This window comes from Pleurodeles waltl, chromosome 4_1 (assembly GCF_031143425.1).
Source record: "Pleurodeles waltl isolate 20211129_DDA chromosome 4_1, aPleWal1.hap1.20221129, whole genome shotgun sequence".
Classification (NCBI taxonomy): Eukaryota; Metazoa; Chordata; class Amphibia; order Caudata; family Salamandridae; genus Pleurodeles; species Pleurodeles waltl.
In genome coordinates this window covers 7,611,267-7,638,045 of record NC_090442.1, presented here as the reverse complement: position 1 = coordinate 7,638,045, position 26,779 = coordinate 7,611,267, and the positions used below count along the sequence as shown (strand labels likewise).

The following is a 26,779-nucleotide window of genomic DNA, read 5'->3' as shown; positions in this document are numbered from 1 at the left end:
ACCCTGGGTACCTCAGTACCATATACTAGGGAATTATAAGGGTGTTCCAGTAAGCCAATGTAAATTGGTAAAATTGGTCACTAGCCTGTTAGTGACAATTTGAAAGAAATGACAGAGCATAACCACTGAGGTTCTGATTAGCAGAGCCTCAGTGAGACAGTTAGTCACTACACAGGTAACACATTCAGGCACACTTATGAGCACTGGGGCCCTGGAGAACAGGGTCCCAGTGACACATACAACTAAAACAACATATATACAGTGAAAAATGGGGGTAACATGCCAGGCAAGATGGTACTTTCCTACACTCTCTCAGTCAGGTGACTTAACCTGGGGCATTGAACAATCGAAGAAGAGAGAGAAAAATGTTTAATGGAACTCTTATTGGTATGTATACCTGTAACAGTGTCTAGAATAGAGTGTAGCTAAGGTATTAAAAGGTATGCGTTGAACAAGTGATTTCATCTGATCCCCCTATCTTACAAGCTATTATTAAAAGATCCTGCATAGAGACTGGAACCCTCAAAACAGTGGGAAAGAGATAGAGTGGGTAAAAACTCACTCCTTTTAAAGTGCGGAAGATTTTACAGGAAACTCAAAACTCACGTTCCATCTTAATATTATGTGTGCTCTCTTTTTTCATATCTCCCTCCTGGCTGTTCCTATCCTCTAAACCCCCTTCTCTTGCCTGGCCACTCAAATACTCTGCGCTAATACAGCATTTAAAGTTGGCGGTGCATATCGATCTTCGTTCAGACACTGAGGAAGGACCGGCCTGACTGAAGCACACAATTGTTCCCCCACAGCTGAAGAAACAGTCCGCAGACCCTTCAATGCTCACCAACTACAGGCCGGTCTCCTTGCTACCATTCCATGCTAAGGTCTTAGAGAAAATGATCAACAGTTACCTCATTGAATACCTCAATGAACACCAGCTCCTCAATACCACTCTACAGCTTGGAAACAGCCCACATCTCTGCCATAAATGATATCCGCATGACTCTGGACAGAAGAGACAAGGTGTCCTCATCCTCCTGGTACTCTCTGCAGAGAGAGGCAGTCTCTCACCCCAACCTCATCCTACACGTACACAACATCAGAATCCAAGGAGATGCACTCCGATGGATCTGCTCTGCCCATGATCTCATCTGCAGAATTCCACAAGGATCTTCCCTAAGCCTGACCCTCTTCAATGCACACATGATCCCTCTTGCCAGAATTAATCGCTCTCACAACATCAACGTCCTCTCCTACACTGAGGACACACAACTATTTCTGTCTCTCATGGTGAAGACACCCAGTACCTTTGGGAAAGGTGTCATTGGAAAGTAGATAATCTCCCCTTTCTGAAGATATCTTTGCCCAGTGGATCCTTCCTTGGGAATTGCCCCTTGGGAGCGATACCTAAGCAGGAATCCATAGATTAGGCTCCAGGGACATTGTTGAGCGGCCCCTTGGCAACAGGCGTGTATTCCCCCACCACCTCCAAATATCTTGGTCTTTCTGTGCCCTGGGAAGAGGAGGAGGTGATTGCCCCTGATATGCCATGGGGATAGGCAGAATGAGCACTAGAGAGCAGGGAAAAAAAATATATATAGGGGTGGGCGCTGCCTGCCCCAAGCATGGCCATGCCCTCCCCCCAAAAACGACAGCATGAGTGTTTCTGCCCCACCTGGGGGAGGGGGGTGGCGATGGGCGTGTTTACCCTCAACTGCCTGGGAGGGCTTGAAGGGATGCAGAACACTCCCTAGACACCGGGGAAAGTTTTGAAAAAAAATAAAATCTGGGGTGGGTGAAGACCCCATGGGCTTGCCCAAAAAGTGTGTCAGCTTACAACACCTGCCCCACTTTCTTATGTCCTAATGTCAGGTGGACTTTCTGACATAGTTGGGGGAACCTCACCAATTGGTACAAGTCTCTCACCTGCCCCCATTAGGGTGGAAAAACACTATTAACCCTTTGTGGACGGGATATGGCTCCATGCCACTGTAGCCTCCCCTTCCTTTTGTTTGTTTTGGCTCAGTTTCGAAATGGCTGGTGTTTAATGGGCTTTCTGCCCCGAGGGAGAGCAGACTGGTGATGAATACCCCTATCCACCCAGCCTGGTAGAGCAGGAAGTCAATAAGGCCATAGGATGGTGCAGAGCTCAGGCTCATGCCCAGGGGAGCACCCCCCCCCCACACAAAAAACACTGCATAAATGCAGTCCCTGGTGTCTAGTGGGCTTCCTGCCCCTCCCCCAAATGGCATATTGGGGGTAAATACCCCCATCTTCCTCCAGGGGGACAAAAAGACTGCCTGTGGCATTTTAGGGTGGGAGCATTGTCATGCCCATGGTGGACAGCCCCCACGCCTGTAATTTTTTTGTTTTGCAAATGTTCACTGGTTCCTAGTGGGCTTTCTGTCCCACCCCCCAGGAGGGCAGATCGGGGGTGATCGCCCTTATCAGCTTCCCTGGTGGGGCAGAAAGACTTACTGCTTTTATGGGGTGGGGCATTGCCATGCCCATGGTGGGTAGCCCTCACCCGTGTAAAAAAAAAAAAGAATTACAAAATTTCCCTGGTGTCTAGTTGACTTTTTGTCCTTCCAGGTGGTGAGATTGGGGGTAATCATCCCACCAGCTCCCTAGCAGGCAGAGAGACTGAAGGCACACTTTTTCCCAAGTGGACCATAAAGGGAACTTATTAGGGCAAAACTACTAATCTAAATAAATATGTCGTTTCTGCATTTTGGATCCCAAATTAGTTGAAATGGTTCATTAAACATGGGAGCTCCTGTTGTGATAAGAGTCAATTACAGGGCAGAAGTTACACAACATTGTGAAGACAGAGGTGTCCATGATAACAGGGGTGCAATAACATTTGTTGTATATCCTGCATTTGTCTTTGAAATGTTTTCCTCAGGGGTGGACTTTGATCCTGTACAACACCAAGCATATCCTGATCTGGAGGTACCAGTGCTCGATCAAGATCACTAAGATTGGTTTGTTGGTCACATACCGCACACACCTCAGACTGTCAGACTGGGTTCCCTAAAGTGGGGGCCTCCTGGACCCATACTGGCTGGGTACACACAGTATCCTAGATAGGTGAGTCAGACAGTGTGTACTGCAGAACAAAGCAGGCACAGCAGTTTGAGTACGACCTGCACCACAGACACTGGGTTCCGTACAGAGAATCACTCCATGGACCATAAACGTTATTACGGGAAAAGTGCCCCTTATAAGCAACAAAACTGCCCTCTGGATTGCTTGCAACATCAAACAGACAAGCAGCATGTTGACTATGTGATGTCCCTAGGAATGGTGCCACCTTCAGAGGAGTTTAACACCTGGGGAAGTATCCACACGACTACGCACTGCAGACCCTCACTGGCGGTACCACCTGATGTACTAAGGTGAGTGCAAAGCTGCACTAGCTCTAGATCTAGGATTGAAATGAATAGAAAATCTTAATACAGTTTCCTCAATCACTCTGAGCAAAGAAGCAGCAGCTTTGGGCATTTGCCAGAGGCTCTCAACGAGCATGAACAGGAGTAACCTAAAATAATTTTGGGTACATATACGTCTGAGGGCCGTGATACCTTGGGATCCCAATCTGTCAAAACCGCATCTCAAAACAAAAAATGAGACTGAGGCTTCTGGTAAGGAAAACACTACACCAGAGAGTAGAAAGAGAGTAAAAAGACTAAAAAGACAGTAAAACAAAAAGATTGGGACTGGATTTCCATCCACTCAGGAGTCAAGCCAAGGTGGCTACAATTTGAGGGACTGTGACAAAATAGAAAAGCCATATTGGCATCTATACGCTGACAGTCTTTCTTCCCATTCTCAGAAAGGCGAATCAGGACATAACGCTGAGGTTACTATAAAGAAGGAAGAGAATAGCTGGAACTCCATTACTCACTTTAAAAAGAAAGACACTTGATTAAGTAAAAAATGTCCTGCAAACTATGGATACTTCTGCAAAACATGACTTGGGTGACAGCGCTAGTGGACAGCCCAGCTGAGAGAAAATAGTGCTCCAGACTCTTTGAGAACTTTTGTTGGTATATTAGACTGAAGAATATGCACAGGTGGAAACTCCAGATGGACATATACATTCTCCAGACAGGGTTTAGATTATAGAAATATTAATTGAAGGGGATATGCCACAGAAAATTAAAGCCATATTCCTGCTGCATTTATCAGAAGCCGACAATACCATTCTTGCAGAGGATCATTGTCCTCCATCCTTTCTACGGGATGCACACTCAGGAGAGGAGGTAAAATCCTCATTTCCCTCATACATGCCTGAGGACCTCAGGGAATGTATACACATGAGTGAGCTTTAAAGCAAGCTCCAACGCTGTACAGAAACCAAGTTGTTTCAAAAAGCATGCAACAACCGTAAAAGGTAATGCACATCCCATTCGTCTTGAAATTTGTCATCTGTTCTCACATTCAATTGCTAGGTGCCTCTATGTTACAACACATCTGTTGCCCTGATGTGTAGCGTCTAGCCAGAATAACTGTTTAGATTATTAATACCAACAAAACATAACGGAGCACTCCAAAAGAATTGTCACATAATTTAGAACCGTATTATTTTACAATACATTTAATAATATATGGTTATGGTATCAACACAACGCAGTATAGTGGACTGTGAGTAAAGCGTCATAACACATGCAATCCGATTGTACATTAATATAGTTCATGACTGTAAATAAAACATCATATTACATGAAAAACGATTGTACATTATTATGGTTCATGAAGTAAGACAAAAAAATGTGATCTGAATGTACATAAAGGTTGTAATGTCGATTAAGAGATGTTGCTGGGTAGATTGAAGTATCAGCCGACACGTGTTTCGTCTCAATATTGAGACTTCTTCAGGGCAACAGCCTAAACACAATATGTCTCAAGCAATAGATGATAATTGCATCCTGATAATCTTTCACAAAAAAAACCCAAGAAAAATGTAGGTTGCAAGCGCTTCTGTGAAGGAACATTGTAACAGTCTTCCTATTGTGTACCCGAATGGTCTGTTTTATTCCATTTATTTCGTAACTATACGATAAATCAGTCAAAAAAACTCCAGTTGTGTGTATTGGGTAGATGAGGTAAATGTGGTTCCAGGAAGGTATTAAAGTTTTGCCGGCATGTCCCTCGGCCAGTGAAAAGTGTCCTGATGAGGCATGAAAATAACATCATTTGTACGGCTGTAGCATAGGTGATCATATGCATGTGAAAAATTGACAATTGATTGATTATTCAGATTTCAATGAGTGTCGTGTGAGATCTTGAATTACGGAAAGTGGTACAATTCACTATCTTGATTGATACCTAGATCCATAGCCCTTAATTTTATAATCCAACTGACCTCCTTTTTCCTCCACTCTGTTATATGGTTCCCACCTCTTTGATGGGACTTGACGTGATTTATTCCCAAAAATGTGATGTTCGGCAGCTCATATCTTATATGTTTTTCATTCATGTGTCTAACCAGGGGAGAGGTCAAGTCATTATTTCGTGGTCATCTCATATGTTCTTGAATGCGTTCTTTGAGTGCCCTAGTGGTGCTGCCAACATAAATTATTCCACATCCACATAGGAGAACCTACATATCACACATTTTGTGTTACAATTTATAAATGAATTGATCAAGTAGGATTTGCTTTGGTTGAAATTAAAATTATAAGTCTTATGCATTGCTAAATTACACATATTGCACTTTCCAAATCAAATCAAATCATTAACATTTATAAAGCGCGCTACTCACCCGTGCGGGTCTCAAGGCGCTAGGGGGGAAAGGGGGGGTTATCGCTGCTCGAACAGCCAAGTCTTTAGGAGTCTCCGGAAAGCGGAGTGGTCCTGGGTGGTCCTGAGGCTGGTGGGGAGGGAGTTCCAGGTCTTGGCCGCCAGGAAGGAGAAAGATCTCCCTCCCGCCGTGGAGCGGCGGGTGCGAGGGACGGCAGCAAGTGCGAGGCCAGCGGAGCGGAGGGGGCGGGTGGGGACGTAGAAGCTGAGGCGTCTGTTGAGGTATTCCGGTCCCTTGTTGTGGAGGGCTTTGTGTGCGTGGGTGAGAAGACGGAAGGTGATCCTTTTGCTGACTGGGAGCCAATGCAGGTGTCTCAGGTGTGCAGAGATGTGGCTGTTGCGGGGTACGTCGAGGATGAGGCGGGCCGAGGCGTTTTGGATGCGTTGCAGGCGGTTTTGGAGTTTGGCGGTGGTCCCGGCGTAGAGGGTGTTGCCGTAGTCCAGGCGACTCGTGACAAGGGCGTGGGTCACGGTTTTTCTGGTGTCGGCGGGGATCCAGCGGAAGATCTTGCGGAGCATGCGGAGAGTGAGGAAGCAGGCGGAGGACACGGCGTTGACTTGCTTGGTCATGGTGAGAAGAGGGTCCAAGATGAAGCCGAGGTTGCGGGCGTGGTCTGCGGGGGTCGGTGCGGTGCCGAGGGCCGTGGGCCACCAGGAGTCGTCCCAGGCGGACGGGGTGTTGCCGAGGATGAGGACTTCCGTTTTTTCAGAGTTCAGCTTTAGGCGGCTGAGCCTCATCCAATCTGCGACGTCCTTCATACCCTCTTGTAGGTTGGTCTTGGCGCTGGCGGGGTCCTTGGTGAGGGAGAGTACAAGTTGGGTGTCGTCGGCGTAGGAGGTGATGATGATGTCGTGCTTGCGTACGATGTCGGCGAGGGGGCTCATGTAGACATTGAAGAGTGTCGGGCTGAGCGATGAGCCTTGAGGTACGCCGCAGATGATCTTGGTGGGTTCTGAGCGAAACGGAGGGAGGTAAACTCTTTGGGAGCGGTTAGCGAGGAAGGAGGCGATCCAGTCCAGGGCCTGGCCTTGGATCCCGGTGGAGCGTAGGCGGGTGATTAGGGTGCGGTGACAGACGGTGTCAAAGGCAGCCGAGAGGTCGAGGAGAATGAGGGCGACTGTTTCACCGTTGTCCATCAGGGTTCTGATGTCGTCTGTGACTGAGATGAGGGCGGTTTCCGTGCTGTGGTTGGTTCGGAATCCGGTTTGTGAAGGGTCGAGCAGGTTGTTGTCTTCCAGGAAGGTGGTCAGCTGTTTGTTGACGGTCTTTTCTATTACCTTGGCTGGGAAAGGTAGAAGAGAGATGGGGCGGAAGTTTTTCAGGTCGCTTGGGTCAGCCGTAGGTTTCTTTAGTAGGGCGTTGACTTCAGCGTGCTTCCAGCATTCGGGGAAGGTAGCAGAAGAAAAAGAAGAGTTGATGACGGTCTGGAGGTGCGGGGCGATGATGTCGTCGGCTTTGTTAAAGATGAAGTGCGGGCAGGGGTCCGAAGGGGCGCCGGAGTGGATAGAGTTCATGATGGATTTGGTTTCTTCCGTGTTGATGTGGGTCCAGTTGTTGAGGGTGATGTCCGGGGAAGCGGGTTCAGTGGTGTATGGTTGGGTCTGGTGTCCGAAGCTGTCGTGGAGGTCGCTGATCTTGCGATGGAAGAAAGTGGCAAGGGATTCGCACAAATCCTGTGAGGGCGTGACGGCGTTGGCGCTGGCGCTGGGGTTGGAGAACTCTTTGACGATGCTGAAGAGTTCTCTGCTGTTGTGGCTGTTTTTGTCTAGTCTGTCGGTGAAAAAGTTCCTTTTGGCAGTGCGGATCAGGTGGTGGTGTTCGCGTGTAGCGTTCTTGAGGGCGGTCATGTTGTCAGCGGTGTGGTCCTTGCGCCAGGCCTTCTCAAGGGCACGACAAGTTTTCTTTGATTCTTTGAGGGTGTCAGAGAACCAGAGAGGTTTTTTGGTGTTGGTCTGTCGATGCGTGCGTTTGAGGGGAGCAAGGTTGTCAGCGCAGTTGGAGATCCAGTTTGTGAGGTTGAGAGCTGCGTCGTTGGGGTCGGTGGTGAGGGTGGGTTGGTTGGCGGCGAGAGCGGAGAAGAGTTGCTCTTCAGGGATCTTGTTCCACTGTCAACGAGGGATGGGTTGAGTGCGGAGGTGGGAGGTCTCGCGTCGGAATGTGAAGTGGACGCAGCTGTGGTCGGTCCAGTGTAGGGCAGAGGTGTGGCTGAAGAAGACGTGTTTGCTGGCGGAGAAGATAGGGTCGAGCGTGTGTCGAGGTTGTCGAGCAGGGTGGTGGTGTTGGGGTCGTTGTTTTGTTCCAGATGGAAGTTGAGGTCGCCTAGGAGGATGTAGTCCGGTGAGGCGAGGGCGTGCGGGGAGATGAAGTCGGCGATGGCGTCGCTGAAAGAGGCGCGAGGTTCGGGAGGACGGTAGACGAGGGATCCTCTGAGGGTGGTCCTTGGGTCGGTGCGAATCTGAAAATGCAGGTGTTCAGCGGCGAGGGGGGGGTCTTCGGTGGAGGTGGTGACGCTGATGGAGTCTTTGAAGATGATGGCGACACCTCCTCCTACTTGGTTGGTGCGGTCTTTTCTGGAGATCTTGTAGCCTTCGGGGATGGCGGGTAGCGATGTCTGGAGCAGAGGAGGCGTTCATCCATGTCTCCGTGATGAAGGCGACGTCCGGGGCTGTGGAGTCCAGGAGGTCCCAAAGTTCAACGGCGTGCTTGTGGACGGAACGAGCGTTGACCAGGATGCACTTGAGGTGGTTGATGGCGCGTGGGCTTGTGGTCGTGGTAGTTGCGTGGTGGAAGATGCGTTTGCAGGAGTTGCAGGCGAAGGGTCCATGGGTGCGTTTGGGGTGAGCTAGGAAGCAGGTTTTGGAGCGCCCTGGGTTGAGGGCGTGGAGGGTGGTGGGGTCGTAGCGGATCAGCGGGGCTTGGGGGAGCTGGGGACCAGGGGTCGTGGCGCTGGGCGCGGGCCAGGCGCAGACGGGCGCAGACGGGCTTGCCTCTGGCGCGCCGCTGCGCGCGCCCGCTGCGCAGTCGCGCAGCGGCCGCCATAAGAGGTAGGAGGGGGGGGAGGGGTCAGCTGGGGGCGAATGGGAGCTGGGGGGCGGGGGCGTGCAGGAGGTCGCGGCGGGAAAGCGCGAGGGAGGGGGGGGACAGGTAGAGTGAGAGGAGCTGGGGGAGGGGGTTTAGGGTGGAGGAGGGTGAGTGTTAGGAGGTTTGGAGATTAGGGAGAGAGATAGGAGTAGGGTTGTGAAGATAGGGGAGGGGGGGTTGTAGAGGTGGGTGAGGGAGAGAGGTAGAGTGAGAGGATAGGGAGATAGGTAGTAGAGGGGGTGGCGGGAGGGGGGAGAGATAGAGAAATAGATAGAGAAAATAGATAGAGAAGTCGATAGATAGGGAAATAGATAGATAGACAGATAGGTAGGTAGGAGGAGGTGGAGAGTGGGGGAGTTAGATAGTGAGATAGGGAGCTAGAGAGATAGGAAGATAGGAGGAGTGAGGGAGGTAGATAGCGAACGGGTTAGCTAGGGGTGAGAGAGGGGGAGGCGAGTGAGGGAGGGGGATGAGGAAGGAGCAGGAGGGCAGGCTCGGGGGAAGAAGACGGAGGAGGTAGAAGAGCCGAAGACAGGAGAACAGAGGACAGAAGAACAGAAGACAGAAGAACAGAAGACCGGAAGAGCAGAAGACAGAAGAACAGAAGAACAGAAGACAGAAGCACAGAAGATCGGAAGAGCAGAAGAACAGAGAAGAACACAGAAGAACAGAGAAGAACACAGAAGAACACAGAAGAACACAGAAGAACCGAGAAGAAGAACACAGAAGACCGGAAGAACACAGAAGAACAGAAGGGAAGAACAGAAGAACAGAAGAGAAGAACAGAAGAACACAGAAGAAGATTGCAGAGGGGGAGCGAGGAGGAAGAGACAGAGAGGAGGAAAAGAAGCAGGAGCAGGAGAGAAGGTGAGTGGCGCGGGGCAGGGCGAGGGGCTGGGAGGAGGGGGGTACTTACAGTTAGGTGGGTCTCAGGAACACAGGAACTCGGGAACTTGGAGGAGCTGCAGCGGCAGGGGGAGCGACCTACCCTACCTAAATATTCCACATTTAAAAGATCCATTGGGTAGAGCTGGTAACCAGTTTTTGTAGTGGTTTCATGTCGAGGAGGCAAAAAGCTGTTACACACCCAATCTCTAATGGTTCGGGTTTGTTTGGAATGATCTGTGCCAATGTGGTATCAGATATAAGTATGTGCCAATGTTTAGATAGTATTTTATAGATGGTGTTACTATCCCTACTAAAAGGTGTGCAGAAAAGAATATTACTTTCCCCTCTTAGTTGTTTTTTTCCTGCGTTTCACCAAAAGAGATAAGTGTGTCACCTTGTCTGTCCTGGTCCTGGCTTGGTTGATAGTTTCATTTGAATAACCTCTTTGTCTGAATCTTTGCTAAAGGCAGTCTAACACGTGTTCACAAACTTGTGGATCACTACAATTTCTTGTTTTCCTTATCATTTCCCCAAAGGGTATTGAGGATATTTGACATGCCGGTTGAACACTGTTAGCCATTAGTAATGAATTGCATGCTGTGGGCTTGCAATATAATCTGGTATGTACTCTATTATTATGGCTAGAAATTTAAATATACAGAAAATGGATAGACTTTGTATCAAATTCAATTGTCATGTTATTATTAAAATCACTGTTATTCAAATATTCATGAAAATCTAACAACTGTGATTGGGTTCCTGTCCATATAAGTAGAATATCATCAATATATCTGCCCCAAAAGTATATGTGTTCCGTCAAAAATGGGGGCCTGTGGACCAAAGATGTATCAGTTCAAAATAGCCCATATACAAATTAGCATATGAAGGAAATAAATGCGAGCCCATGACTACTCCCTGGGCCTGTCTGTACCACTGTCCTTCGTGGATAAAAACATTGTGATCCGGAATAAAATTGATCATATCAATGAGCATATCTATGTGTTCCATGTAGGAGGCTGATCTTTTGGATAAAAAGTGTCTTACAGCTTCTATGCCCTGTTTTTTTGGGATGTAACTATAAGGAGATGCAACATCCAAAGTAACCCACAGCATGTCAGATGACCACTGCAGATCTTCCAATTTATTCAGAATGTCTTTGGTATCTTCAATGAAGGAAGGGAAATTTTGGACAAAAGGTTTAAGAAAGATATCTACGTATTCAGATAGTCTTTCTGTAGAGGAGTTTATGCCTGATTTGATTGGAAGACCCGGTGGTTTGGCTCTATCTTTGTGTATCTTTGGTAAAGTGTAGATACATGGAATTCTTGGATAGGGATTCCAAATGTATTTATGTTCTAAATCAGTGATCAAGCATGAGTCCAGCTATCCATTTAATAATATGTTGAGTTGTCTGGTGATATTGGTCATGGGGGTCTTCCATGGTGGATTGAGACCACCGAGACTCGGCGGCAACCTGGCTATGCCGGCGGTCTGACTGTGGCGCTTTCACCACAGTCGGACCGCCACTTTGGTGGCAGTCAAACTGCGACCGTGACTCTGGCTGTCTGGTGACCGTCAGGGTCATAATGAGGCCCTAAGTGCAGTACAAATGGCCAGTCTGAAAGAGAGCCCTTTGTTGCAAGTGTAATTAATAATTATAGTTTCTCCTATTTCAACACTGTCAAGCATTTGAGTATTAGAAATAATCAAACCATGAGTATGTCTTGTGGACATAAGAAAAGAAAGTGTAGTCACGCTCCTGAGGGATCTATGAAGGCCTGGCCTAGGATGCCCTGAGTTAAAGCTGGAGGTGTGCAAGGTTCATTCTGTCGGGGACAAGAGCGGCTAAGTCAGGAGTCCAGTGAGATATTAAAGTCCCGCTAATAATTATGTTCCCCTTCCAAAGTAAGAGAGCCTCAGAAAAAGGTTAGAGTAGAACTCCTCACTATTTTCGTTAATGCCATATATAGCAGCAATAGTCATCTAGGTAGAGCTAAACATGACATATAGAATCAGCTGTGGTCCCTCCCAATCCCTGTAAGTACTGTCCATCTCAAAGCAGAGATCTCAGCGAAGAATAGCCACCCACCACCAGGATTTATGAGTATAAGATGAGTAAAAATGCATAGGGTCCAACAGGAGTAGAGACTTTTGCAGGAGTTCTTGAGGCGTGGACAATTCATCAACATTCTGTGTTTGATCGGGGTATGGAAGCCTTGGACAGTGAGGAAAATGATCTGCAGTCATGGAAATGTATGTAAGTGATTCCTACTCATGTAGAAACTATAGTGTTCAGAGGGTGGCCCCCCTTTGTCAATCCAGATCATGGTGCACATGTGTGTCAATAAAAACAAACAAAAACTAAATAACAGAAACAAAACCAACGTAGTTGCAGAGCCGAGCACCAAGTGGCCAATCCGGCAACCTGCTATCTATAAGGTCTATAGTACCTCACACAAGAAATAGTTGAAATAAAGAGTCTTGGAGAAGAACAGTACAGTTCAACAAGGTAGGGACAGGCTCCTGAAAAAACACATGTGGATCCCCTATCCCCATTAATACTCACAGTTAGAATCAATGTTCAGCAGGAGGTAGAAAACATGCTAACTGATCACCAATAAAGCAGGATGTCTGTGGACACGCTTTCTCTAGGAAGGAGGTCAAGGCGGAGTGCCCTCATCCGAGGAAGGTCTGCAACAGTCCCTACCCACCTGCCACTAAGGACTTCAACAGTAACTGCCCCCCAATCCATTAAAGATGAGTGGTTCCTTCAGGCAATATGGTGCTGCAGAGCTGCTGGTTGGGGTAGCAAAGAAGTAAGGCAAATGCGGCTCAAAGCTATATTTATGGCCCGTGGGCCTGGCACACATTCATTTTACAACAGTGGCACTAAGATTTGCATCAGGTGGGGGGGACTGCTGGGCTTTTTAGGGGGCTTGTCTACTATGCTTTCACCCCCGCGTTGCCAGGTTGCCTGTGATGCCTGCACGGGGTCCAGTGTCTGTCAAACAAGGTGGGGTCCCACCCAAAAAGACCATCACCCAGGTGCTTGGCATGTGTATAGCAGACCCACTCTTCCCGGAGGGCCTGATGTTAGAGCTCCAGCAGTGGGATCCTCAACAAGAGGGCATGCAGAACTTATTGCAGTACCGCAAACAGTGCGGTGGCTCACCTATGTGGGATGCCCGCTATGAACCTCCACACTTCTGAGCTGGCTCCCGTAACAGAGCACAGTCCGGGTTGAGTTATCCCTACAATGCAGCCTCAAGATGGCACTGTGCCTCCTCCAGTCGTCAGGAGCAGGCAGATTCTACCAACAAATAGCTACGGTTGGATCTTGTGGGCCCACAGCTTGCCCCATCACTGCCATGGTTGGGTTGACCAAGGGTGAGTGCCACTCCTGCAAAGATGTGCCATTTACTGGGTGGATTTGGGGCCTGACATGAGGTGCTCAGGGGAGACACGTCTCGGCTACGATCCCCCTTAATTCCATTTTAAATTATGGCCAGTGAGCGATAAGAATAGTCCTGGTATATTTTCAGCACCCATCATTGAGGTTTTACAGGAAGATCCAGAGGCATAATCTTATATTGACACCATTTACATAACAGATGATGATGTAGAACAACTGGGGCTTGAATGAGATTTTTCTCAGATATGAATTGTCCAGCAAGGGTAAGGGTTGGCACCGGACTTACTACTGACATGTGCCAACCTATTGCCTACAATTATGTTAAGAAACTTATAACTTCAGAAAGGCTTATTTGCCACCTATACTGAGCTTTGTTTTGGTAACACATACATAGCTTACAATGAAGGGCAGTTCCTACTGCTTACAAATCACATCTATTGACAAAATTATTAGTGTGGTACAAATGGCCAGTTTGAAAGTGAGCCCTTTGTTGCAAGTGAAACTAATAATTATAGCTTGTTCTATTCTGAAACTAGAATTGGTGACAAAAGCAAGCATTTCTAATGCTTGCTCTCTACACCTGCGCTAGGTGCAGTAGGCTCCATCTTTAAGTGCAGCTGTCATAAAATTTTAAGATGATCTGATTCTTCACATTTAAGAATTTCTCCACTAGACACACAATATATACCACAAACGCCTAATATCCTATCCATTAGTGACCAAAAGAGACTCTTCTATACAGATGTCTCTGCACAGCCTGTGGTTGTTTCAATATAGAAATACTCTGTGACTTGTGCTACAGTACAGGGAAAATTTGCAAACCACAAATTTGATTAATTATATATTCACATTAAAACCTTTGGTGGTTGTGCTGCACAGTTCGCAGAAATTCATGCCTTGTTGCTTGCACAACAGAAGGCCGATCCATCACACTAATAGTGTCAGCTTCATCCTTCCAAAAAAACAATGTAACTTTAGCACAATGGCATTTGAAAGGATTCAGAGATTCAAAAGTGAAAACAATTGAAAATAAATATGTTTAAGGAAAGGTAGCTGTCTTAAAGACAAAAGACCCCCTGTGTCAAGCTTTTTTCTGTTTTCAAAAGGGCCAATCCGCAGTATCGGCCAGTTTGCAACCACAAAAAAGCATTTTGGTAAGTATCAAATCCAAACTACGACATGGTCACATGTTACCGAATCACAACTTTGGTTTGCGACCAAATACCGATTTGCTATTAGGAAGGGGTGGCTGTTGGAAATGGGGTCTTTGGTTGGCAGTCAGGTTACCCCCTGTCCAAGCAAGGACCCTCTTTCTAGACAGATAAGTAACACACAATCCAAATTATCCCGTGCTCACCCTCTGGTAGCTTGGCACTGAGCAGTCAGACTTAACTTAGAAGGCAATGTGTAAAGAATTTGAGCAATAAGTCATGCAATATTACAGTATAACACCACATAGTGTTTCGAGAAATATAGAATATTTATCTGGTTAAATGCAGGTCAAAACAATCAAGATTTGATAAGTACACGTTGAGCTATCACTTTAGAAAATGATAAAAAGAGTCTTTAGTTCTTAAAAAGCAACAAGTGTCTCTTGCAAGAACAAAGTCCCTGGTTTGCATTTAAAATCTCCGCCAGGGACCGCAGAGGAGGAGATGTGTGGAAAACCGGGAGGTGTGCGGCGGTTTCTCCGGGTGCACACAGACGATGCATCGATAAGTTTCCACGCAGGGAAGGCTTTGCATTGATTTCCGGCGTGCTGACTTGGATCTTCTTAGGGTTGCGGGGTATTTGGATGCCCCGGGGACGATGCAGTGAAACCCCTGGCGTGCAGGACAAAGTCTCTGGCACTGCGTTGATCCGGTGGGCGATGCAAATTTCTGTTGCACAGCAGGTGTTGCGTCAATTCTTCTCGCAGGAAGTCAGGCTGCGTTGTTCTGGCTCGTCTATCTGTCGATACAGTGGGCCATGCGTCGAAGTTCCAGTCGCAACGCTGGTGCTGCGTTGATCTGCTCTCGGGGAGCCGGGCTGCGTCATTCAGGTACGGCGTGCAGTGATTTTTCACCGCAATATAGGCTGTGCATCGTTTCTTGACGCCTGTGCATCAGACTTTCGCCACACAAGGAGTTCTTTGCAGGATGAAGTCTTTTTGGTCCTGAGACTTCAAGGAACAGGAGGCAAGCCTTGGAGAGGACTTCTTCAGCAGAACCAGAGGACAGCAAGGCAGCAGGGCAACAGCAAGGCACAAGTCCTTTTCAGCAAAGCAGTCAGGTGAGTCCTTTGGGCAGCCAGTCAGCTTCTCTTGGCAGGTTGCAGGTTCTGGTGCAGAGTTTCTCTCCCAGGAAGTGTTTGAGGTGATAGGAGCAGAGGTCCTATTTAAATACCCAAACGTGCCTTTGAAGTGGGGAAGACTTCAAAGAGTGGCTTAGAAGTGCACACGGCCCCCTTTCAGTTCCATCCTGTCTGCCAGGGTCCCAGTATGGGGTGTGGCAGTCCATTGTGTGAGGGCAGGCCACTACCTTTGACATGTAAGTATCAGGCCCTCCATCCTCCCAGCCAGACCCACTCAGTATGCAGATGTGTGCAGGTGTGACTGAGCATCCTGTGTTTGGGGTTGTCTGAGTGAAATGCACAAGGGAGCTGTCAACTAAACCCAGCCAGACGTGGATTGTAAGGCACAGAAGGATTTTAAGTGCAAGGAAACGCTCACTTTCTGAAAGTGGCATTTCTTAAACAATTATATTTTTGTATTACCATTCTGGCCATACTACATTTGACCTTGTTACTCCTTTGAGATCAGACTCTACTACTCAAACAGTATATAAGGGTAGCCCTAATGTTAGCCTATGAAAGGAGCAGGCCTCACAGCAGTGGAAAACGGATGCCCTACTTTCTAAAAGTGGCATTTATGAAATAGTAATATACAATCCAACCTCACAAATAAGCAGGATTTGCTATTACCATTCTGGTCACACTAAATATGACCTGGTTACTCCTTTCAGATCAGAATATACCACTCAAAAATATATGAGGGGAGTCCTAATGCTAGTCTATGAAATGAGCAGGTCTCAGAGTAGTGGAAAACAAATATAGGAGTCTTTCACTACCAGGACATTTAAAACACATATGTACCTGTCCTACATTTTCCCTACATAGCACCGTGCCCTATGAGTTACCTAGGGCCTACCTTAGGGGTGACGTATATGTGGAAAAGGGGAGTTTAAGGCTTGGCAAGTACTTTTAAATGCCACGTCGAAGTGGCAGTGAAACTGCACACAGACCTTGCAATGTCAGGCCTGAGACATGGTTAAGGGGCTACTTATGTGGGTGGCACAATCAGTGCTGCAGGCCCACTAGTGGCATTTAATTTACAGGCCCTGGACACATCTAATGCACTTCCAGAGACTTATAAGTATATCAAATATGCCAATTGGGCATGAACCAATGTTAGCATGTTTAAGGAAGAGAGCATATGCACTTTAGCACTGGTTAGCAGTGGTAAAGTGCACAAAGTCCTAAAACCAGCAAAAACAGTGTCAGAAAAGTTGGGGATGACCACACTAAGGCTAGCAGGTCTAACAGCTGCGTATTCTTAAGCAAAGAAAATCAAAAAAAGAAACTTTTCTTTTCAAACGCATCCAAAAACAAGCAATTGCAATGCAATAGGTCTCGCATTTGCTCGAGTAAGAGCTATTGGCATTGTAAATTAATAACTGGACTTTTCTTGCCACATGAAATTGGTCAACTCTGCCACATAATTTCGTCTTTTTCATGCCATATAATTCCACTGGCCCTGTGTATAACTAAAGCACTTCCATTTACCTTCTTCCTCTAACTGCAGCAAAAAATGAAGAGAATTAGCCAGACAGAAGAATACCGTCCATAGCATCTGTGCACACAACATGCACAGAGGGAAGTAACAGTTAGCTGCTAGAGTGAGAATATGCACTGGAATGCACTTTAGAAATGATATGTAGTTTCATGCTCTGATGGGGCGGTGAAGCGCTTTGATAAGATTTGTAGGAGCCCTTTTCAGAGTGTAATTTGGATACCAGAAGTATTTACCAGGCTTACCTCACCTAAACGGGTGCCACCAGAATTAGTGTCATAGGAGACAGCCTCACCTCCCAGACTACACCCAGGATAAGTGGGAGAGGAGGAAAGACACATTTATTGGAGCTGTTCCCTCACCTCAGAAAGTGTCTTTGTAACAAGCCTTGGCTGTCTCAACTCAAGGAGAGAAGGAAGAAGAAGAGGAAGAAAAGGAAGAGGATGAGAGAAAGAAAAGGAAGAGAAGACGAAAAGAAGAGAAGACAAGATGCGAAGAGAAGACGGGAAAATGAGAAGAGAAAGAAAGAGGAAGAGAAGAGGAGAAGAGAAAGAAGAAAAGACGCTGAAGAGGAGAAAAAGAAGAGAAGAGTAGAAGAAGATGAAGAGAAGAGGGAGAGGAGAAGAATACAAAGAGAAAGAAGAGGGAGAAGAGAAGAAGACAAAGAGAAAGAAAAGGGAGAGGAGAAGAAGATGAAGAGAAGAGGGAGAGGAGAAGACGACGAAGAGAAGAGGGAGAAGAGAAGAAGACGAAGAGAAGAGAGAGAGGAGAAGAAGACGAAGAGAAGAGGAAGAGGAGAAGAAGACGAAGAGAAGAGGGAGAGGAGAAGAAGACGAAGAGAGGATGGAGAGGAGAAGAAGACGAAGAGAAGACGGAGAGGAGACGAAGACGAAGAGAAGATGGAGAGGAGAAGAAGACGAAGAGATGAGGGAGAGGAGAAGAAGACGAAGAGAAGAGGGAGAGGAGAAGACGAAGAGAAGAGGGAGAGGAGAAGGGAATCCCACAACAGTGCCCAGTTTAGTGAATGGTCTGCATGCAAGTTTATCTGACATGTTTGCCCATTCCAGATTCTGTTCGGCTAGTTTGGACAGCTGTATGGCGTGTGCCCCACTCCTTCCCTACTTACACTGCAGTTATGTTGTCTGAATCATCACTACCTTCCCTTCAAACTTCTTCTGAAGGATCCGAAGACTGGGAATATTGTTACCAAAAAAGGCATCTAGGCGAAGTTTTCACTCAAATACCAATTTCCTTAAACTCCCAGGATCAGTGTGCGCCCCAAACTGTGACCTCATTGCCTTTTGTTTCATTCCACTTTCCAGTGTTCACATGACAAGAAAATACTTTCATTTATATTCAAGTACTGAAAAGATCGCAACTCGACCTGAACATGAGGGTGTGAAACTTTGTCATAATATTCACCAAAATGCCCAAATGTAATCTTCAATTAATTACACGCACTTATACAGGCGAGGGAATTTTAAGTTCATCGATTTCTATGCAAACACTTGAATTTACTTCATGCAGTCGGTCCTATTAATGACCACATTACATCGCCAAATGTACATCAGGAATAAAAAGATGCAAGTTCATGAAAGAGTGGTACCTTGGTTTTCACTGTATAAACGGATACTGAATTATGTGTTTAGCCCTGCCTCCTCTGCACAAACAGTCCCTCATGGCACTTACGAGTTTTGCACTACTAGCAAACCTGTGAAATATACACACACCCGACTTTAGGGGTTGTTTCTTGCACTCATTGCCTTACATTATGGGAAGCATGGGCCAGGCGCCGGATCGAGGTTGCTGGAGCTACTCATATGGCCAGGGCAGCCGCACTAGTAATTTTGTAAACACAGCTCCTGAGGGCGGTTGCAGAGCGCTGCAGGACCCCGAGCGGGAGAGAGCCTGCGACCGGACCGGATGGAGGACTGAACAAATGTCCAGAGGTAAGAATATGAGGCGGACGTGACGAGGGTCAAGCCCGGGTGGCGCAGCAGAAGATCTAGCGCAGTTGAGTTCAGTCAAGCCAAAGATCGCTCACAAACAAGTTAAAGGCAACGCGCGCAGAGCACAAAAAAAAAATAATTGAACCGGCGCTAAACATACTGATTGCAACAGTGCGACTACAAATAATTAAAAAAAAAAGTTCCAGAAACATTTAAAAAGGAAACCTGTGTAAGAAGATTGTATTTGGTCGCTGCGCTTTGGGACGGATAAACACGAAAGGAGACATGACAAATGCATGCCAGAAACCATTAGCAAACAAAGAATACAAGTATAACAAGCACTCAGCCAATAAGAAGCCAGTAGGTGGCCATAGAGCCCACAGAGCAATTACAACAGTCCGAGAGACAGCATGTGCGCAGCCTAGGCTCGACCTAAAAAAGGAGAATCGTCTCTAGAACTGTATTGCTGACTGCTGTTTTTAGAAACAGATGAAACACGACCGGGTGCCAGCAGAACAGCGGACTTCGCCTCTTTGGCGGGAGGACTCAGCTTAGATACTGTTGGCCATAACAAACCGAACTAACACCTGAGTTGCATAACCTGAAACATGGTTTTAGTGGGGGCAGACCCTCTGCTATAGAGCAACTACATAGTTTAGCATGGGGAACATAATATATTGTAAGAAAAGCAGGACCCCTTAGAGGTCCAGGATTCAGAAGTCCATGTGGGAGAAGAAGACGGCCTGCACTTGTATGTGAGACTGTTGTTCCACACGGTCTTGGAACGGACAGAAAAGGGTTCCTTTAGGTAGATGAACGTCCTGGTGTTGGCCAAGCTATAACATTAATAACAATATGTGAGAGTTGATTACAATAGTGGGGTAATATGCTCTTTTAACTGAGAATACTGGGTTGAGCTGTCTATGACTCCCTGGTAATGTCAGTGTGATAACTAAGCACTCACATTCACTGTGTATGTGTAGCATGGATGAGAATGCTTATGAAAATGTATGGTGGGGTACCAACGTTGGGTTCCCGCCATCTCATCTACAGCTATAAGTTGATCCTTGCAGCATATCAGGTGTCTCCTTTTAACATCAACATGCGTTGGACACCACTGCCGAGAAATGCATGCACCTCTCCTCAAGAAACCCTCCATTAGCCCCAGCATACTCCAGAACTACCGTCCTGGGGAAGGCCATGAACCAGAAGCACACCGAATACCTGGAGAGAAACAACCTGCTTGACACCTCTCAATCCGGTTTCCGTGCCAACCACAGCACCGAGTCTGCCCAAATTGCCACAATTGATGACATCCGCACCCTCCGCGGCAGAGGCAAATCAGCAGCCCTGATCATCCTCGACCTCTCTGCAGCATCCATCACTGTATTCCACCACATACTCATCAAGAGACTGCACCACATCCGGATCCAGAAAGATACCCTCAGACGGATTGCATCATTCCTCACATGAAAATAATCCACCTACCTTTCTTCCCCTCAGAACCTAACAGCAACATCTGCGGCATCCCTCAAGGCTCGTCCCATTGCCCCACCTTCTTCAAAGCCTGTAGGAGGCTGGCCTGGTTTGTAGTGGGTACCTAAGGTACTTACACCTTATACCAGGTCCAGTTATCCCATATTAGTGAAATGTAGGCTGTGTTCTAGCAGCTTAGGCTGTCTAGAGGTAGCTGTATCAGAGCATCTTAGGCTGAAATAGGAGACATGCAAAGCTCCTGCAGTATCACTATAGTTACACAGTACCTATATACAATAAAAGACAATACTCACTGTTACCAAAAATAAAGGTACTATACACAATATACACACTAGTAACCAAAATCAGGTAAGTAGAGTCATAGAATAGGTCAAACAGTAGAAAATACATTAGATTGCAATGGGCCTAGGGGCAACACAAACCATATACTAAAATAGTGAAATGCGAAGGTTGAATTCCCCCCTAGGCAAGTGTAGTGTGTAGAGGGGTGCTGGAAGTGTAAGAGAACACCAAAGGTAAGTAAAATACCCCACCCCAGAGCCCAGCAAAGCAGGAGTAAAGTACATCAAGTTTCCTCAGGACATACTACAAGTCGTGATAAGAGATTTTGCAAGAACCAGGCAAGACTGCATGCAACAAACAATGGATTCCTGGACATGAAGACCTGTGGAGAGAGGAGACCAAGTCCAGAAATCAAAGAAGAGTCCAGGAAGGACAGGAGCCCCTGCCAACCTAGAAGATGGTGCAAAAGTGGATTATCTGGTAAGAAGAAAAGTACAGAGGAGCATCAAAGAAGATGGCTGCGGGTTCCTGCTTGGTGCAGGTGATGTCCAACATCAAGTTGCTGGATGCAGGCTGTTTGCGTCACTGGATTCTGCCAACAAGCCTTGGTTCAAGCAAGTACTCAGTTTGCATAAAAAAGGAGCTGTCTGGACCCAGGAGGGACCTCGGGGTCTCAACTCTGACTTAGGAGACAGAGGGGAGCCCTCAGCACTTCAGAGACCTGGGTCCAGTGCTTCACGGGCACAAAGGAGATGCAAAGTGCGCTTGTCGCAGCACTACACAGGAAGGTCCCACACCACCGGAGAACAACTCAGGGAGCTGTGTGTCGCAGGATGGAGTGCTGGGGACCTGGGCGACACTGTGCTGGAGGAATTCTAGGAAGAGGTGCACAAAAGCCTAAGGAGTTGGAGAAGACGCGGTGCACAGGGGTACTGTGGCAACACGGGGAGGCAAGCTCTTACCTCCACCAAATTTGGACAGCTGGACCTTTGGACAGTCTGGGTCACTTCGGTCCACCACCTGTGTTGCAGGGAACACGCTCGACGCAGGAGAGGAGTCCCAGAGTACCGGTCATCATCGCAGAAGGGTGCCTGCAGAAGCTGGAGATTCCTTCGGTTCTTCTGGTGCAGGGTGAATACAGGCAGTCCTCAGAGCATGCACACCTTGGAAACTGTTGCAAATTCTAGCTGGAGCTGAAGTTGCAGGTCACAGGAGTTGTCCTGGATACTTTGTTGCAGTTACAGCAGTTCCTGGAGCAGTATGCGGTTGATCCGATGGTCAGAAGCTGAAGCAGAGGATGCAGAGGATTCCTGGAGGTGTCTTGCAAGCTGAATCTGAGGAAAGACCCAGAGGAGAGACCCTAAATAGCCCTGGGAGGGTGATTGGCTACATACCGAGGTATGCACCTATCCGGAGGGGTCTCTGACATCACCTGCTGGTACAGGCCACTCAGAGGTCTCCAGAGGGACCCCAGACCTTGGAATCCAAGATGGCCAACGCCAGGGACACTCTGGAGGAGCTCTGGGCACCACCCCTGGGGTGGTGATGGACAGGGGAGTGGTCACTCCCCTTTCCTTTGTCAAGTTTTGTGCCAGAGCAGGGACTGGGGGTCCCTCAACCAGTGTAGACTGGTGTATGCAAGGAGGGCACCATCTGTACCCTTCAAAGCATTTCCAGAGGATCCAGGAGGCTACCCCTCCCAAGCCTGCAACACCTATTTCCAAAGGGAGATGGTGTAACACCCTCCACCCAAAGGAAATGCATTGAGCTGCTCAGTCCCCAGGAGGGTATAAACCTGTCTATGAGGTGGCAGCAGCTGGGGCTGCAGTGGAATCCTCAGAGAGCTGGTTTGGCAGTACTCTGGGGTCCATGGTAGAGCTCCAAGGCTGCATGGGATTGGCCCCCAAATACCAGATTTGGAATGGGGGGACAATTCCATGATCTTACACACCTCACATGGCCATATTCGGAGTTACCATTGTGAAGCTACATATATGTATTGCCATATATGTAGTGCCCATTTGCAATGGTATCCCCGCACTCACGTAGTCCAGGGAATTGGCCCTGGACAACGTGGGGGCACCTTTGCTAATGCAAAGGGTGCCCTCACACACAGTAACTTTGCACCTAGCCTTAAGTAAATGAAGGTTAGACATATAGGTGACTTATAAGTTACTTAAGTGAAGTGAAAATGGCTGTGAAATAGTGTGTGCACTATTTGACTCAGGCTGCAGTGGCAGTCCTGAAGAAATGTTCGTCTGACCTCCTTATGGGTGACAAAAGAAATGCTGCAGCCCATAAGGATCTCATGGAACCCCAATGCCCTGGGTACCTAGGTACCGTATACTAGGGACTTATAAGGGGGTACATTGTGCCAATCAGAATTGGAATATGGGGTCACTAAAGTGTAGTGACAAATTTGGTAAGTAGAGGTCATAAGCACTGGAGTTCTGGTTAGCAGCACTTCAGTGACACAGTCAAGCATACTGACAACACACACAGGCCACAAACTGTGAGCACTGGGCCCTGGCTAGCAGGGTCCCAGGGACACAGTAAAAACACACTGAAAAACTTCCACAAACAGGCCAAAGATGGGGGTAACCATGCTAGAAAGAGGCTACTTTCTCACAGTAACACGGGGACGAGAGGCCTTTTATTGTCCCCTTCCCCGGTGGGTGTAAAACTGAACCACAGCTCACTGAGGCAGAGTAAAGAGTCACATTCCACAACAAGAAAACGTGGATATTATATTTAAAAATATATCTAAAAGGGAAACTCTGGACACTAAGACTTGACTTAAAGTCCTCCGACCCCTCCCTCCTCCAGCTGCCCCCCCAAGACTCACCTTTGGTAACTCGAAGCTCCCACTTCGCCCTCTGTGAAGAGCTGTTTCACTTCCGGGTGACCGGTGTCAGGGACAGCACAGGCAGCGGGACCTCGTACACCCCCTCCCAGGCCTGTGAGTAGAATAACGTCTGGGTCAGCAGCGGCAGAGTCAGCACAAGCAGCGGGTCTCCGCCTCCTCTCCTCTGTGTCCAGCCTGCTGCGGAGGAGGAAGGACCCCCTGTCTGTCTGTGCAGTTATCTTCATCTTCAGACCCCCCCTCAGACTCCAAATCTGCACCTGCCCCCCCCCCCCATCCCCAGGAGGAGGAGAGAGCCTGGAAATGTCTGCACAGGTTTCTGCTCAGGTAGGAGATTGTCAGCACCTTCTGCTGTGTTTGTAGAAATAGACTGAATAATCCTGGAGGAAATCTCTGCAGGAGCCGGGCTGAGCTGGGCTCTTCTATCCGGGGGCCTCTGGGGGCTTTCCTTCTGGCCCTGTGGCTGTTTGTGGTCATAATTTGTGTTAAAGAGGGGATCTGTGCCCTGCATCTTACTGCACTGTGAGGAATCTGTGCACTGCATCTTACTGCACTGTGAGGAATCTGTGCACTGCACTGCACCTTACTGCACTGTGAGGAATCTATGCACTGCATCTTACTGCACTGTGAAGAATCTGTGCACTGCATCTTACTGCACTATAAGGAATCTGTGCACACTGCACTGCGTCTTACTGCACTGTGAGAAATCTATGCCAGGAGCCGGGCTGAGCTGGGCTCTTCTATCCGGGGACCTCTGGGGGGCTTTCCTTCCGGCCCTGGGGGTGTTTGTGGTCATCATTTGTGTTAAAGAGGGGATCTGTGCACTGCACTGCATCTTACTGCACTGAGGGATCCGTGCACTGCATCTTACTGCACTGAGGGATCCGTGCACTTCATCTTACTGCACTGTGAGGAATCTGTGCACTGCATCTTACTGCACTGTGAGGAATCTCTGCCAGGAGCCGGGCTGAGCTGGGCTCTTCTATCCGGGGACCTCTGGGGGGGCTTTCCTTCCGGGCCTGGGGGTGTTTGTGGTCATCATTTGTGTTAAAGAGGGGGTCTGTGCACTGCGCTGCATCTTACTGCACTGTGAGGGATCTGTGCACTGCATCTTACTGCACTGTGAGGAAATCTCTGCCAGGAGCCGGCTGAGCTGGGCTCTTCTATCCGGGGACCTCTGGGGGGCTTTCCTTCTGGCCCTGGGGGTGTTTGTGGTCATCATTTGTGCTAAAGAGGGGATCTGTGCACTGCATCTTACTGCACTGAGGGATCTGTGCACTGCACCTTACTGCAATATGAGGAATCTGTGCACTGACTCTCACTGCACTGTGAGGAATCTGTGCACTGCATCTTACTGCACCATGAAGAATCTGTGCACTGCATCTTACTGCACTGTGAGGAATCTGTGCACTGCATCTTACTGCACTGTGAGGAATCTGTGCACGGCATCTTACTACACTGTGAAATCTCTGCCAGGAGCCGGGCTGAGCTGGGCTCTTCTATCCGGGGACCTCTGGGGGGCTTTCCTTCCGGGCCTGGGGGTGTTTGTGTCATCATTTGTGTTAAAGAGGGGATCTGTGCACTGCATCTTAATGCACTGTGAGGAATCTATGCACTGCATCTTACTGCACTGTGAGGGATCTGTGCACTGCATCTTACTGCACTGTGAGGGATCTGTGCACTGCACTGCATCTTACTACACTATGAGGAATCTGCACTGCACCTTACTGTACACTGTGACGAATCTGTGCACTGCATCTTACTGCACTGTGAGAAATCTGTGCACTGCACTGCATCTTACTGCACTGTGAGGAATCTGTACACTGCATCTTACTGCATTGTGAGAAATCTCTGCCAGGAGCCGGGCTGAGCTGGGCTCTTCTACCCGGGGGCCTCTGGGGGGCTTTCCTTCCGGCCTGGGGGTGTTTGTGGTCATCATTTGTGTTAAAGAGGGGATCTGTGCACTGCATCTTACTGCACTGAGGGATCTGTGCACTGCATCTTACTGCATTGAGGGATCTGTGCACTGCATCTTACTGCACTGTGAGGAATCTCTGCCAGGAGCCGGGCTGAGCTGGGCTCTTACATCTGGGAACCTCTGGGGGACTGTGGTAATCATTTGAGTTAAAGAGGGGATCTGTGCACTGCATCTCACTGCACTGTGGGGAATCTGTGCAGTGCACTGTATCTTACTGCACTGAACGATCTGTGCACTGCATCATACTGCACTATAAGGAATCTGTACATGTGTCACTACATCTTACTGCACTATGAGAAATGTGTGCACACTGCACTGCATCTTACTGCACTAAGAGGAATCTGTGCATGCTGCACTACATCTTACTGCACTGTGAGAATTCTTTGCATGCTGTAGTGCACTTTACTTTACTGTGAGAAATCTGTGCACACTGCATCCTATTGCACTATGAGGAATCTGTGCACGCTGCAGTGCATGTTAGTGCACTGTGAGAAATCTGTGCGCACTGCACTATTTTTTCATGCAGGCCCCTTGAGCTGTAGAAAAGCTTTACCTGTTGATCATACTGTGATCAAAGGTTTCCTGGCACTAGTGGACCAAGGACAGACTCGTGGACTTAAAACAGACAGAGAAAGCACAAGCAAACAGGACAGTGCATCAACAGAATAAGTACATTGTCAGATTGTTCCTGAAGCAACTCCGACTTCATAATGGGAAAAGATGAGTCCAGGGGCCAAATGTAGCCCATTCCAAAGGTGCTGACCCAGCTCACTGAAGATCCTCCGTCTGCATCTAGTCCTCCGGAAACAAGAAATGTGATTTATGCCCTTTTGGCTGAATCGCAGAAGCCATGTAAGATTGTGTGGCACCAACTTGTCTCACAAGGACATTGGACTACCTCTGTACTTTGTGAAAGGCCTGATGAGTAAGACAGAGGATTTTAAAGTGATCTAGTTTTGCTTGGGAAACCAATGAAATTACATGATAACGTTTCTGCAGCACTAGCATCTGCATTACCGATACAATCAGTGTCTGCTGCAGTCTTCCCATCACAGCCTCCAGTAAACCATAATAGATAGTCTTCTTGGTAAAGAATAAATGCTCTTACCTCTTCCACTCTCTTAGGAGTGGGGAGTAAAGCCAGAATCATTCTAAGGATCCACAGTTGTAAAACACAAGAACAAAAGTTTTTTTCTG

The 26,779-nt window shown here is 47.8% G+C and overlaps 1 protein-coding gene across 1 annotated transcript in view; it reads right to left on the bottom strand.

Moving 5' to 3' along the window:
* LOC138287226 (zinc finger protein 239-like) overlaps positions 1-23,670 on the bottom strand; it is a 35,245-nt gene extending 11,575 nt beyond the window's left edge. Inside the window, exon 1 of the mRNA XM_069227580.1 lies at positions 23,587-23,670. The gene's annotated coding sequence lies outside the window, so the exon portion shown is untranslated. The remainder of the gene's footprint in view (positions 1-23,586) is intronic.
* Positions 23,671-26,779: the final 3,109 nt, after the last annotated feature.